A 13,341-nucleotide genomic window follows, 5' to 3' on the forward strand; every position below is an offset into this window, starting at 1 on the left:
ATTTGGCTTTCAAGTCCTTGTCTTGCGCCGTTCACTTCACTTTGTTTGTTTTGTTTTGGCTTTTGAGCTGTAAGTTAACGGCACAAAAATAATAAAAAATTGTTTGTTCCTGCTTCTGATTATGAGAATTCTAATTGTGTAAGCGGCCAAATCACCAAGGACCGGTGGATCACAAGAGAAAACCATACGGCCAAAGAGGAGCTTGGCCACGGATATGTGAAATTTGGTGGTGTTTATTACGATGCCGTCAAGACCACCATAGTTTAGTGCGTAGTGCTCGACAATATCGAATATGCCGAACCGCGGGAGTTTTTTGCGGGACGGATTTCCCTGTGTCAAGTACACAAACCATTACTTCATTACGACCCTGTTGTACAGATTTCTGAGCATGGATCGATTCTGTCTCGGTCAGACCGGTACGGCCGTCGGAAAGTTGCTCACACTGGGAGGTGTCGGAATCTGGTGGATTGTCGATATCGTGTTGCTAATTATGAACAATCTGCTGCCCGAGGATGGAAGCAACTGGAACACGAAGGTCTAGCGGAGGGAGAGGTAAGTGGCCTACGGGTTTATCTTAGACGGAATGGGTGTTGATTGGTTGAATTTAATTTTAGTTATATTGCGACGATTGAATGGAAGGAACAGACTGATCGACTATGGGAATGGAGGATATGTTTCTACAATACAACTCTCGCTATTTAAACTTGAGCTTGGAACAGAATGGTGTTGTTAGTGGCAGTGTCGTAAAATATTCTACGCTACAGTACTTCCGAGCGGATTTTTTTTTAGTGGATTAGCAAGTTTTGCCAGGTTACCGCATGGAAGAAGCAATTGAGATAGAGAAGGTCAATAAAGAAAATGCTAGGTCCTGGACTTCAACAGGACAACGATGACGCGGTGCTGGTCTGCAAAAGTAGTGTATTCGGAAAAAGGCTCCCAACACGTTCTGGGTAGATTGCTATCAGAAGATGCACGTGCCGAATCGTGATGTAATTGTTATCGGAATCTTATCCCCAAAAGCTCGAGATATCTTCCGGGTCGACATAAGCGCCAGTGAACCGGCCTCTTTATCATACATGGCTTCCGAAGGTGCCACCAAGAAGAACTGTCTGGATGTTAACGTAGGAGATGTGATATGTGCACGACTAATGTGCTAATAGCCAATCGGGATTTGGAACCGGAGCTGATTTGCGTTAATTCCCGCGGGAAGAAAGGCAAACTTGGTGTACTTCACGAGGGATTCGTTTTTGATTGCAGCATCAATTTGGTACGGAAAATCCTTATTCTGAAGTGTACGTCTGTACCTGCTTGCGAAGGAAATAGCATTCGAAATGGCCGCTGAAATTAATGGCATAATTTGGATTAAGGGCAAAACAGCAAAGGAAATATAAATTTAACAAAGAGTTGAATTAAATTACTTTTTAATGGCACGAAAAATCCGAAAGGATACCGCTACTGACCATTTTGGGCGGGTTTCAGAAGATCTGTAAGAGCAATGAACTTTGAATGGCCTCTCTTTCTGCCTCACAGTTCAAATGGATCGGCTGCATCTGACAGTACCCCCTGGCTGCATTTGACGTTCGATTTTTTGCTATTCGCATGTCTTGTCTCAGCTTTAAACTAAAGGGCTTAAACGCGCTTACGTTTTATTTGAAAGTCAGTCAAGGACTCAAGTTAACGGCTCAAAAGCCAAAACAAAACGAACATGTGAAGTTAACGGCGCAAAGCAAAGGACTTGAAAGCCAAATCAAAACAATTTTTTGATTTGGTTTTCAAGTCCTTTGCTTTGCGCCGTTTACTTCAGCATGTTTGTTTTGTTTTGGTTTTGAAGCCGTTAATTTGAGTCCTTTACTGATTTTCAAATATAACGTAAGCACGTTTAAGCCTTTTCATATATATAATAAAGTTTTACTTGGTTTAACTGTTTTTGTTAGAAAGCTTGAACAGGTTATTTACACAGATAATGGCGATGCAAGAAGTCCATTATTGTCTGAAGAATCAGGTAATAACTAGGGCAATAAGAATTATTTAGAAAAATAGGGAAACACGACCAACCGAAAATTTCACATATTTTACATTTGATACAAAAACTCTTTGGTTGGAAATGGATCCATAAAGCACTACACAATAGTAAAATCCTCCTAAAATAACCCACAAGAAAGACAAAAAGTAAAGGTCCGGAATGCCAATTGAAGTACATAATGCAGCTAAGCCGTAAACTGGAGCAAAGGGCGCGAAAACCACACGTTTAATATGGATTATGCGTCCTTTACTGTAAATTATAATAACATAATTTAAATGAATTTTTTCGAATTTCGACTCACAATAGCTTAAAGAATGAAGAATAAGGATGCTATTAATACAATAAAACGAAAAACATGAATTTGTCTTTAAGGCCCTAATCATATGTTAGTCGAGAATTTATACTACTTTCAAGCGATCGATTTTTAAGATACGACTCGCATTTTAACCACCCCGTCACCGCGCCATCAAAATAAAAATAAGTCATACTTCTAATGAACTAATATTTATTAAAACATTAACTAAATAAAAACATAGACGTGATAGTTCGTTTGCAAAAAAAAACATCGAAGCACAGTGAGTTGGTGATAACGCTCTATCTTTGATCCTAGTGCTGCAGGATTTTGCCAACATTTATACTATTTTTATTCAAAAAAAATATCAGGTGAACATTATGTATATGGACTTCTAAATTTGGTAATTGTTACGAATCACACTCGGCCTGGCCTTGGGTACAAGATAATAACTGCTTGATCGCTCACGAGCATGGTCCTGCCGGAGTGTTTGCCTCGCCCGATAACGGGGCAGCCTGTCCTAGCGAGGCTGCCTCTTGTGAATCGGAACCGCTGAACATTCCGACGAGGGTATGTCCAACGGTATTACCGACAGAGCCGATCGCTACACTACCAGCAGTAGCTGCGATTTGTGCAATTAATCCAAGTGCCTGGTTGGAGGCTACCATTGGTGCAGCGACAGCCGAGTGTGACGCAGGCTGGACCATCGGCTAACTTGATTCTGGCGAGGTGGAGCGGCTGCAAATGGTGCGGACCTATGAAGCGATGTATATAATTTTTAGGACATCTGCAATGCAATTACCAGTGATCTTCAAAATGTTTCGTGGCTAACGTTGTAATTCAGCAAAAAAACTAAAGTTGAATTGATCGCAACAAATAAAATCGCTTTCGTCAACGAATCGTGGACAAGAAAAGTCCAAATGCCAAATTTAACGGAACATTGTCTAATCACGTCAAATAAAAATGAAAGCCTAGCGAGCTTGTTAATACAAGATATTCGCATTTAAAAGTGAACCAAATCAAGTTTCTCATACTGCGGTCGAATAAAAAAAATTCCAAGTCTATGTAAACAAGCTCTGCGAACTGTCAAAAAAGTGAGGTTAAACATTTTCATCCAATGTTCTACAGCGAGAGGTTCATTTTAGTTTGTTTACATTGCTAATGAATTTTGTACTGCGATTCACCACTTCATTTACCGCGTTGCCAAGAACTTAAGTGAAAATATTCAAAGCAGTGCTGCCCAAACGCACATTTTAAGTCCCACCATTCTTGCTGAGGTGAAAAAAATATTCAACATTCTTGCATATTTCAAATTTTAAAAAATCATTAAAAAATAATGATAGCTCCTAAAAATCTCATTTTTACGGAAATGTTCTTATAAATGTGTAATCTTTCGATTAAAAATAAGAAAAACAGGTGTTAGGTCAGACGAGAAAGGTCTATTGCAATGCAAACTCATTTATTTTTCTCCTCAGTTAGATATATAACATAGCTAATATTGCATTGGCATGCTAAACTAAATCAAATTTTGATTCCATTAATTCTCATCAGCTTAATCAGAACTCTTTTTCTTACGGGACATCACGCTTGACTAGGTGTTTGCGTATCTCCGTCTTTGGCGCCAGCACAAATTCGTTAGCGTTAGCTTAGCCATAGCACTAAGTTAGTGCTGGATTCTGATGAGACAAAGTCGATACGCAAACTCTATAACTAATTTGTTCACAGGTTGTTTACTATTCACTCGAAAAAGTGATTCTACCCAATTTCCTCCTTAGTGGAGAAAGGTTGGTTTCCACCCAAAAGGGAGAAATATAGCATTGTGTTGATTGTAGACGACACAGCGAAGGCACGCACAGGATGCCCAAAAACAGTTTTTTCATTAAAATATTTTAAAAACATATTTGTTCCGCTAGGCTCACGCCATGAGCTGTGTGAAATAAACTAATTATAAAACACATCGTAATATCCAAATCACATCGATCCACTTGTCAAAATCACTCCCATAAGCCGAAAACCTGTAACTGCACCCTAAACTTGCAGCCACCCGGCGTAATCCTTACCGTGGTAACTTCTTCTCTTTATCAGTTAGGTAGGTAGGTAGTAGGTAGATTGGACTGTCCTGGAAAGCAGTTCCCGGTTGAGTAGCCAATGCAAACGGATTGCAACACCGAAACTGAATTTCTCACTCTCGCAAGCAAGGAAAAAGGGGTGCGAAGATTGGACTCCTCCTTCCGACGGTGCGCAGGCTGAAAACCACATCAGGCTACAACCGAAGAAAGCGCATGAAAAATGCCATAAATTCACACAAGAAGAATTATAACTACTTTCCTCCACACCCCAATGGCTCTGCGGCTGTGGCTGTAGCTCTCCGGTTGATGGCGATTGGCGACTGCGCGAGGTTACCTCGCGCCAAATCTCGTTTCGCTGAGAAATGGCAGGCAGACTCCAGCAGCAGCCAGTAATGATAACAATAACAATAATAATAAGTGGGTAAATATTCTTATGATGTCGAATTTTTGGCTTTGGCTGTGATTTATGGCTGTCGATAATTTTTCCGGTCAGATGAATTTTATATTTTAATATCATAAGTTATAATACAATTCTGTTCATTCGATATCTTGAAGTGAAATTTCGACTGCCAACATTCTAATCCGTGCTTTATTACATTTTTTGCATCTTACTGTTGTGTTTCCTTTACCACATGTCCTTAGTTCAGTTCGGTTTTGAATACAATATGAACTGTTTCTATAGACATGTTTTAAATCAATTTCTACGATCGACTCGGGGTAGGAATTGAATAAGATATTGGGTGAAACGATAGCGATCAGCTGATTTCTTTTCTATATCTTTTCTGATTGTACTCGATATTACTGGCAAACAGCGATGCCAGATTTAAAGCAAATATTTTAAAACTCGTGGGTGTATCCAAAATGTTTAAAACACGACCTTCAATCAGTGGTGTACAATATAAGAAGATATTCTGTGTGGAATGACTCATAATGAAAAAGTTGAGATAGAAAATTAACAAACCGGGAAACCAGTGTAACCATATCCTATTGATTTCTTAAAATTAAAAAGTGTGTGTAAAAGTCCTCAATGAAAATATAAAATCTGTCAAAAACCTGTGTCATCAACAAGTCAGCAAAAATTAAAAGTCTGCCTATTTACAGAAATATCGAATCTTAATATTTGCTGTGAACGCGCGGAAGCTCGTTGTTAAAATCCCTTCCAGATGTATCGCTCGGGTGGCACGCTTTCAACTCATGGAACATTTCCAGTCGTCATTTTCATGCAGATTTTTTTCCGTTTTCGATTCAGCCTAACACGAAACGCAATCATTTATAGTATATAAATAATAACCGACAGTCGGCGATCAATAAAGATGTCATCTTGGATTTTGTTTCGCTCGCGTTGCTAAAATATTTGCCCGATGGTTGGACAACGGTCAGAGCTGCGATCACGATGACCAGTGTTGCCACATCGACAAATTGATCGGGTACAGTTTCTAATATTAAAGTTATAAGTGATTTTGTTTTGAGCAAAAATGCAATATTTCAATTTTGAGACTGAAACAAAAATAAGAAATAGAAACGACAGCACCCTTTTTAGCTGCCAGCCTGTGAATCTGTTCATGATATCATTAACCTCACTAGCCGAGGTGACTGTAAGAATAGGGCCCCACATGTTCCTACACGAGCTCTTCTCCAGGCGAATCATTCCAGTTATGAGAAATGACTCACGAATAACACGCTTTTCCACGTTTGATCGGAATCGCCAGCAGGATTTACGTCAACTGTATAGCCTTTAACCGGTGCTGTCGGTTGCATTATCCAGCACTCGAGTACTCGGCGATTCGATCTGTAGATGTCGTTGATGAAACCCCAGTAAATACCAACCTATCTGCAGCTGCAGTTCAACGCTCGGTTCGTTTTTCTTTTATTTTCGCAACAAAGTCGCAAAATTTAAACACCGCACCGGCAAATGTACAGTGGCGTGGCACGTTTTACCGCACGCTCATTCGCACTCACTCATTCAAATTGACACTTTTGGAAAACTTTTCCTTCCTACTCCACCTTCTCTGCTGCCAGCGAAAAAGAGGTTGGCAAACATCGTAAAGTTGATGCCAGCGCTGGTGGTGGTAACAGCGATCGTGCCTCGCATCTAATGGGCAAAAAAACGATCAACACTTTAATTGAAACTGAAATCTAATTCATTTTTCGCATGTTCTCTTCGTTTCCAATGTGGCGGGCTTTTCATCGATGCCGTTTTGTGGACCAGGCAAGAGCTCATCGTTGAAGGTTCGTGTATCTCGAGTAACCAAATGAGCATTGTAACGTAAATTAGTTAGGGAATTTGCGTTACGACTTTGTCTCATCAGAATCCGGCAGCAACTTAGTGACAGGACTAAGCTAGCGCCGGATTGACGCTAGTTACAAAAAAACAGAGACACTATTTGTGTTCCTGAGCAAACCCCTAGTCAAGCGTTATGCCCCGAAAGAACGTAGGGTAATATCTGTTTTAGCTTGATAGCCTAATATCGGCACTACTCATTAGTAAGCTTCGATTGGCTGTAATTTTCCGCAATGGTCTAACAATGCTTTCTTATGTTTCATTTTCGATATGATATGCCATCGGGTGGAATCTTAAAATACTGTTTAGACATGCAATTGACTTGTAATCAATATTTTACCTTTAAGGAATCTGGGTCTTAAACAATATAAATAATGTTTTACGAAAGTAGTAAGTAAGACTTTCATTGGATTAGTTTTCGATAAAAATACTCTGAAAAAATTAGCTTGGACAAGGAAAAGTTTTTTTTTAATACCTTCTTTTCCTTGAAAGTGCCCATTTAGAATTTTGACAGTAGGTAGGGAACATAATTACCTATCTTGGAACCAAATTTCATCCAAATCAAAGTTGTTTTTTGTGAATCGACTTTAAATTTTTAAAATCGATTTTTTTCAGTGTATGAGTCAATTATCTATTCGTTCTACTGACACATTCGGCCTAATGACTCATTCTGCCTAATGGTTCACTTGTCCTAACCACCCTTTTGGTCGTATGGCCATTTTGGCTTTTTGAGCTTTTCGGATATATGACGTATTCGACCAAATGACCCATTCGGCTTAATGATCCATTCGGTCTAACAGCCAATTCGACCCAATGATTCATTAGGCCGAATGGGTTGTTGGGTTGAATGAGCCATTAGGCACCTCTATGGGCCATAAAACTCATAGGCGCTAATGGCTCATTCTCCTCAATAGCTCATTCGACCTAATGACCCATTCGGTCTAACGCCTTTTTCGGTCAAATGCCCCCTATGTAAAAGAAGGAAAATATTACTCTCTCTCACCGAGACTAACTAACTAAAGATGTTTTCAATCTAATGGCCCTAGGCCCAGTGTCGCGTTCGGTCCTTTCGGCATAATTTCAGCTTTATTGTGGTCAAATATCGTCCCAATATCGACCTTATTTCGGCTTAATGTCTGCCAAATTTCGGCTTAACACTCGCCCAATTTCGGTCTAATATCGGCAAAAATTGGACCTTATATTGCACTAACTTTAGCCTAATACCGGATTCATTTTATTCCAAATTCTAACTGTTGGCCTTATTTCACTTGAATTTTGGCTGCATTTTGGCCTAGTTTCGGCCTGATTTTGGAAAATATCTATTTAGCTAAAACCAGGCATTTTTACCTAACTTCGGTCCAATTTTGGCCCATTTTTGGCTAAATGTCGGATGATTTTCAGTGCAATTTCGACTTTATTGAGGGCTAATTTCGACCATATTTTAATCTATTTTCGGCCTATTTTCGTCCTATTTTCGGCCTAATGTAAACCTAATTTCGACCTATTTTCAGCCTAAATTTGGCCTAATTAGGGGGTGATTTCGGTCGAATTCTTGCCTAATGTCGGCCTAATATCGGCACGATGAGCCTTTTTTCGACCTAATTTCGGCCTGATGTTTAACTAATTTCGGCCTGATGTTGTTCTTAATTCTGGCCCAATTGCGTACTAATTTGGGCCTAATGTTTGCGTAATTCCAGTCTAATTTTGTTTCAATGACGATCGGCTTAATTCCGGCCTAATTTCTTTCTAATGTCAACCCAGTTTTAGCCTATTTTCGGCCTACCTTGGTTCTATTTTCGGCTCAATGTAAACCTAATTTCGATATATTTTCAGTCTAATTTGGGCCTATTTAGGGCGTGCTTTCGGCATAAGACTTGCTTAATTTCCGTTTAATGTCGACCCAATTTCGGCCAAATTTCGATCTAATATTGGCCTCATTTTGGCCTATTTCCGCCCAAATCTCGGCCTAATCTTGGAGCAATGTCTGTTTGATTTCGGCCTACTTTTGGCTTAATTGCGGTCTCATTTCGGCCCAATTCCTGTCTATTTTCAGCCTAATTTCGGTCTAATTTCGTGCTATTTTAGGCCTAATGTAAACCTAATTTCGGCCTATTATCAGCCTACTTTGTACCTTATTGAGGCTTGATTTCGGCCTTATTCTTGAATAGTTTTCAGCATAATGTCGGCCTAATATCGGACTAATTTTGGCCTAATATTGGTCTGATTTTGGTCTAATTTCGGCCTAATACTGTTCTAAATTCAACCTAATATCGGCCTTATCCCGGTTTAATTTCGACATTTTCGGCCAAATTTTCTTCCTTACGTATAAGGGTTTTCGGCATGCAGTCTTTAAAATACTGTGGACAGATTTTTACCTTCTCTAGGTAAAAATCTGTCCACAGTATTTTAAAGACTGCATGCCAAAAACCCTTATACATAAAAATCCAAAAGTCGTATACACAACCAATTTCTTCCTTACTTCAGCGTAATTTTGGCCTAATGTTATTCTAATTTCGAATTTTTATCGGTCCACTGATCCGGTCTGATTTTGTACTAATATCCGCCCAGTTTCGACTTAATTTTGGCCCAATTCGGCCTAATGTTGGCCTTATTTTGGATTAATATTGGCCATATTTCGAACTAATGTCAGCCAAATTTCGGTCTAATTTTTTGCCTAGTTTAAGAACAATTTTGTCCCAATTCTGGCCTATTTTCGGCTTAATTTCGTCCTTATTTCGAATTAATTTCTGCTTAATTTTCGCTTGTTTTCGGCCTAGTTTTAACTCAATTCCTATCTAATTTTGGTTAAATTCTTGATTATTTTCGGCCTTATTCTAGTCTAATTTGTTTATTAATTTTACCCTATTTTTTGTATAATATTGGCTTGATGTTGATCTAGTTTAGACCTTAATTTGGTATTATTCCGGTTAATTTTTAAGCCTTATTTCTGACTATTTCCAGCCAAATTCTGGCCTAATTTTAGGCTACGTCAAGCCTTATGTCGGCATAATTCGTGCTAAATTTCAACCTAATTCCGGCTTAATTTTGACTTACGATCGACAATATTTCGACCTGATTCCGGGCTTTTTTGGCCTAATTTCGGCACAATTCCGGCCTAATCTCAGACTAATTGCGTTTTAATTCCGACCAAATTTCGGACTACTTCCGGTCTAACCGTCGTAATTCCGGCCTAATTACAACCTAATTTTGGACTATCTTTGGCCCAACTCTCCATAATTCTTACCTAATTTCGGCATGATTCTGGCCTAATTTCGACATAATTTCGACTTCATTTCTCGGCCTAATATCGGCTTTCGTTCGACCTAATTCTGGCCTGTTTTGGCCTAAATACAGTATAATTCAGATCTAGTATTTGCCTAATCTGTAACCCAATTTCGACAAAATTTCGTTCTGATTCCGGCCTAATTTCGGCTTAACACCGGTCCTAATTTCAGCCTTATCCCGATCAAATTTTTGCACTAATTCCGGTCTATTTTTGTCCTTATATTGGCATAATTTCGGCATAATCTCGGCCTAATTTCAGCTTATGCCCCCTTGGCCTAGCGTCGCGTTCGATCATTCGGCCTTCTTTCGGTCAAATATCATCCCAATATTAGCCAAATTTCGGCATTAAATAAGTCAAATTTTGATTTAATATCGACCCAATTTCGGTCTAATATCGGCAAAAAGTGCATAATATTGCCCCAATATCGGCCTAATTTTATCTCAATTTCCGTCAAAATATTCATCATAATATCAGCCTTATTTCGGCTAAATTTGGCCTAACTTTTGCCTAATTTCAGCCTGATCTTGGCAAAATTTCGACCTGATTTTTTCGGCCTAATGTAAACCTAATTTTGACTTCGCTTCAGCCTAATTTGGGTCTAATTAAGGCATGATTGTGGCCTTATTCTTGCCTAATTGCCGCCTAATGTCGGCCTAATATCGGCCTTATTTCGACCTAACTTTGACCTGATCTTGGTCCAATTCAGGATCGATGTTGTTCTAATTTCGACCTAATATAGGTCGAATTTAGGCTCAATTTCCACCTATTTTGGCCTGATTTTGGTCTAATTTCGGCACAATTTCGAAATATTTTCGCCTAATTTCGGTTTAACTCCGACCTAATTTCGGCCCGATTTTTTTGTTATTTCCTGTCTAATTTTTACCTAATTCCAGATTTTGGCCCAATTCTCGCTTATTTTTGGCTTGTATTTGGTCTAATGTTGGCTTTATTTCGGACTAATTTAAGCCTCATTTTGATCTAATTTCGACCTAGTTTTTTAGCAATTTTGACCTAATGCTGGCTTATTTGCGACTTAACCTTTTTTGGGCTTGTTTTCGACCTAATTTTAGCCTTTTTTGGTCAATTGTCGGCCTAATGTTAGACAATTTTCGGCCCAATTTCGGCTTAATTCCGGCCCAATCTCGGGTTAATGTCTGCCTAATTCCGGTCTACTTTTCGGCTTAGTTCCGGTCCAATTTCGGCTTAATGTCGGTTCATTTTCAGCCTATTTTCGTGCTATTCTCGGCGTAATGTAAACCTGGTTCGGTCTATTTTCAGACTAATTTGGGCCTAATTAAGGCCTGATTTCGGCTTAATTCTTCTCTTATGTCGGTCTGATTTTGGCCCAATGTCGACCTAATTTTGGTCTGATTTTGGTCTAATTTCGGCCTAATGCTGTTCTAAATTAAAACTAATTTCTGTCAAATTCCGGATCAATTTCGACTTATTTCGTCCTGATTTCGGCTTAATTCCAGTCTAATTTCGTACTAATTTAGGCCTAATGTTGTTCTAATTTCGACCTCGTACCGGACGAATTTCTGCTCAATTTGGCCTAATTTCGGTTTAGTTTTGGCATATTTTCGGTCTAATGTTGGTTTTTTCGGACTAATGTCGACCCTCAATTTCGACCTATTTCGCTCTAATTTCGTGCTAATTTCGGCATAATGTTGTTCTAATTTCGACCTAATTTCGGCATAATGTTGTTCTAATTTCGACCTCGTATCGGTTGAATTTCGGCTCAATTTCGTTTTAATTTAGGCTTATTTGCGGTCTAATGTTGCCCTTATTTCGGACTAATATGGACCAAATTTCGGCCTATTCTCAGAATATTTTCTACCTAATTCCGGGCCCTTTTCGGCATGATTGCAGCCTAATTTTGCCTAATTTCGTCCTTATTTCGACTTTATATATGCTTAATTTTTGACCAATATCGGCCTAATTTTGACTTAATTTCAGCTTAATTTCAATCGAATTCCGGCTTATTTTCAGCCCAATTTCGGCATAATTTTTGCCTAATTTCAATTTCAAATTTTTTGTTCAATTTCGCCCTATTTTCGGCAAAATATTGGATTGATTTTAGCCAAACTTTGGCCTATTTTCGGCATATTGTCGGCAGTTATTCGATCAAATTTCGGTGTGTTTCCGACCTAATTTCTGCTTAATTCCAACCAAAATCTGAAACATGTCCGGCCTGATTTCGGCATAATTCCCAACTGATTTCAACCTAATTCCGATCTAATTTCGGACTATTTTTTATACAATTCCCGTCTAGTTTTTGCTTAATCTCGGACTAATTTCGTCCTAATTCCGGCCTAACCGGCATAATTCTGGACCAATTACAGCCTAATTTTAGCCTAACTCCAGCCTATTTTCGGCATAATTTCGACCCAATTACGGCCAAATTTCGACCTCATGCATGCCTTATTCCGCCCTGTTCCCAACCAAATTTTGAACTAATGCTTGCCTATTTTCGGCCTAATATTGGCCTTACGTCCGACCTAATTTTGTCTTAATTTCTGCCTAAGTCTTGGGTTTATTTTAGGCCAAATATCGACCTGTTTACGACTTAATTTCGGCATTCGGCCTAATTTTTCATTAATTTCGGCCTAATTTCAGATTATTCGACTCAATTCTGGCCTATTTTCAGCGTAATTCCGGCCTTACTTTGGCCTAATTCCGACTGAAGTCCAGCCTAATTTCGGCTAAATTGCGGCCAAACGCAGGCCCAATTTCGTCCCAATTCCGACCTAATGGTGGCCTAATTTTGGTCTAAAACTACACTAATTCTGCCCTAAATTTGGACGAAATCCGGGCAAAGTTCAACGACTAATAACGCCCTCACACCAAACTAATTCTGCCCTAAATTTGGACTAATTCCGGAAACATTTCGGCTTAACTTCGACCCGATTTTGGCCTAACTCCGGCGTAAATTCGACCTAATTTTGGTCTAATTTCGGCCTAATGCCGGGCAAACTTCGGTCTAGTCTCGGACTAATTTCGGCTTAATCCCGGCCTAATTTCGACTCAATACCACCCTAATTGTGACATAATTTTGGCTCTCCTCCGGTCTACTTTCCACTTAATTTCGTTCTAATTCCAACCTAATTCCGGCCTAGTTTTGGTATAATCCGGCCTAACTTCGGCCTAATTCCAATCCAATTCCAGCCTAATTTCGGTCCAATTCCGGACTAACTCCGGCCTAATTTCATACTAATTTCGGCCTAATTCTGGCCTAATATCGGCACAATTTTGGCCTGAATCCGACTTGATTTTAATCTATATTCGACCTGATTCCGGGCTAATTTCAGACTAATTTTGACTTCTGTCTAATTGGTGGGACTAATTTCGGCATAATCCCGGTCTAATTTCGGGTCAATTCCGGCTCAAATC

The 13,341-nt window shown here is 39.3% G+C and overlaps 1 pseudogene; it reads left to right on the forward strand.

Annotated features, from left to right (window-relative positions):
• Positions 1-785: 785 nt before the first annotated feature.
• On the forward strand, positions 786-1,391 carry LOC131680961 (exosome complex component RRP40-like; annotated as a pseudogene).
• The last annotated feature ends 11,950 nt before the right edge of the window (positions 1,392-13,341 follow it).

The sequence above is a fragment of the Topomyia yanbarensis genome, chromosome 2 (genome assembly GCF_030247195.1).
Source record: "Topomyia yanbarensis strain Yona2022 chromosome 2, ASM3024719v1, whole genome shotgun sequence".
Taxonomy (NCBI): domain Eukaryota; kingdom Metazoa; phylum Arthropoda; class Insecta; order Diptera; family Culicidae; genus Topomyia; species Topomyia yanbarensis.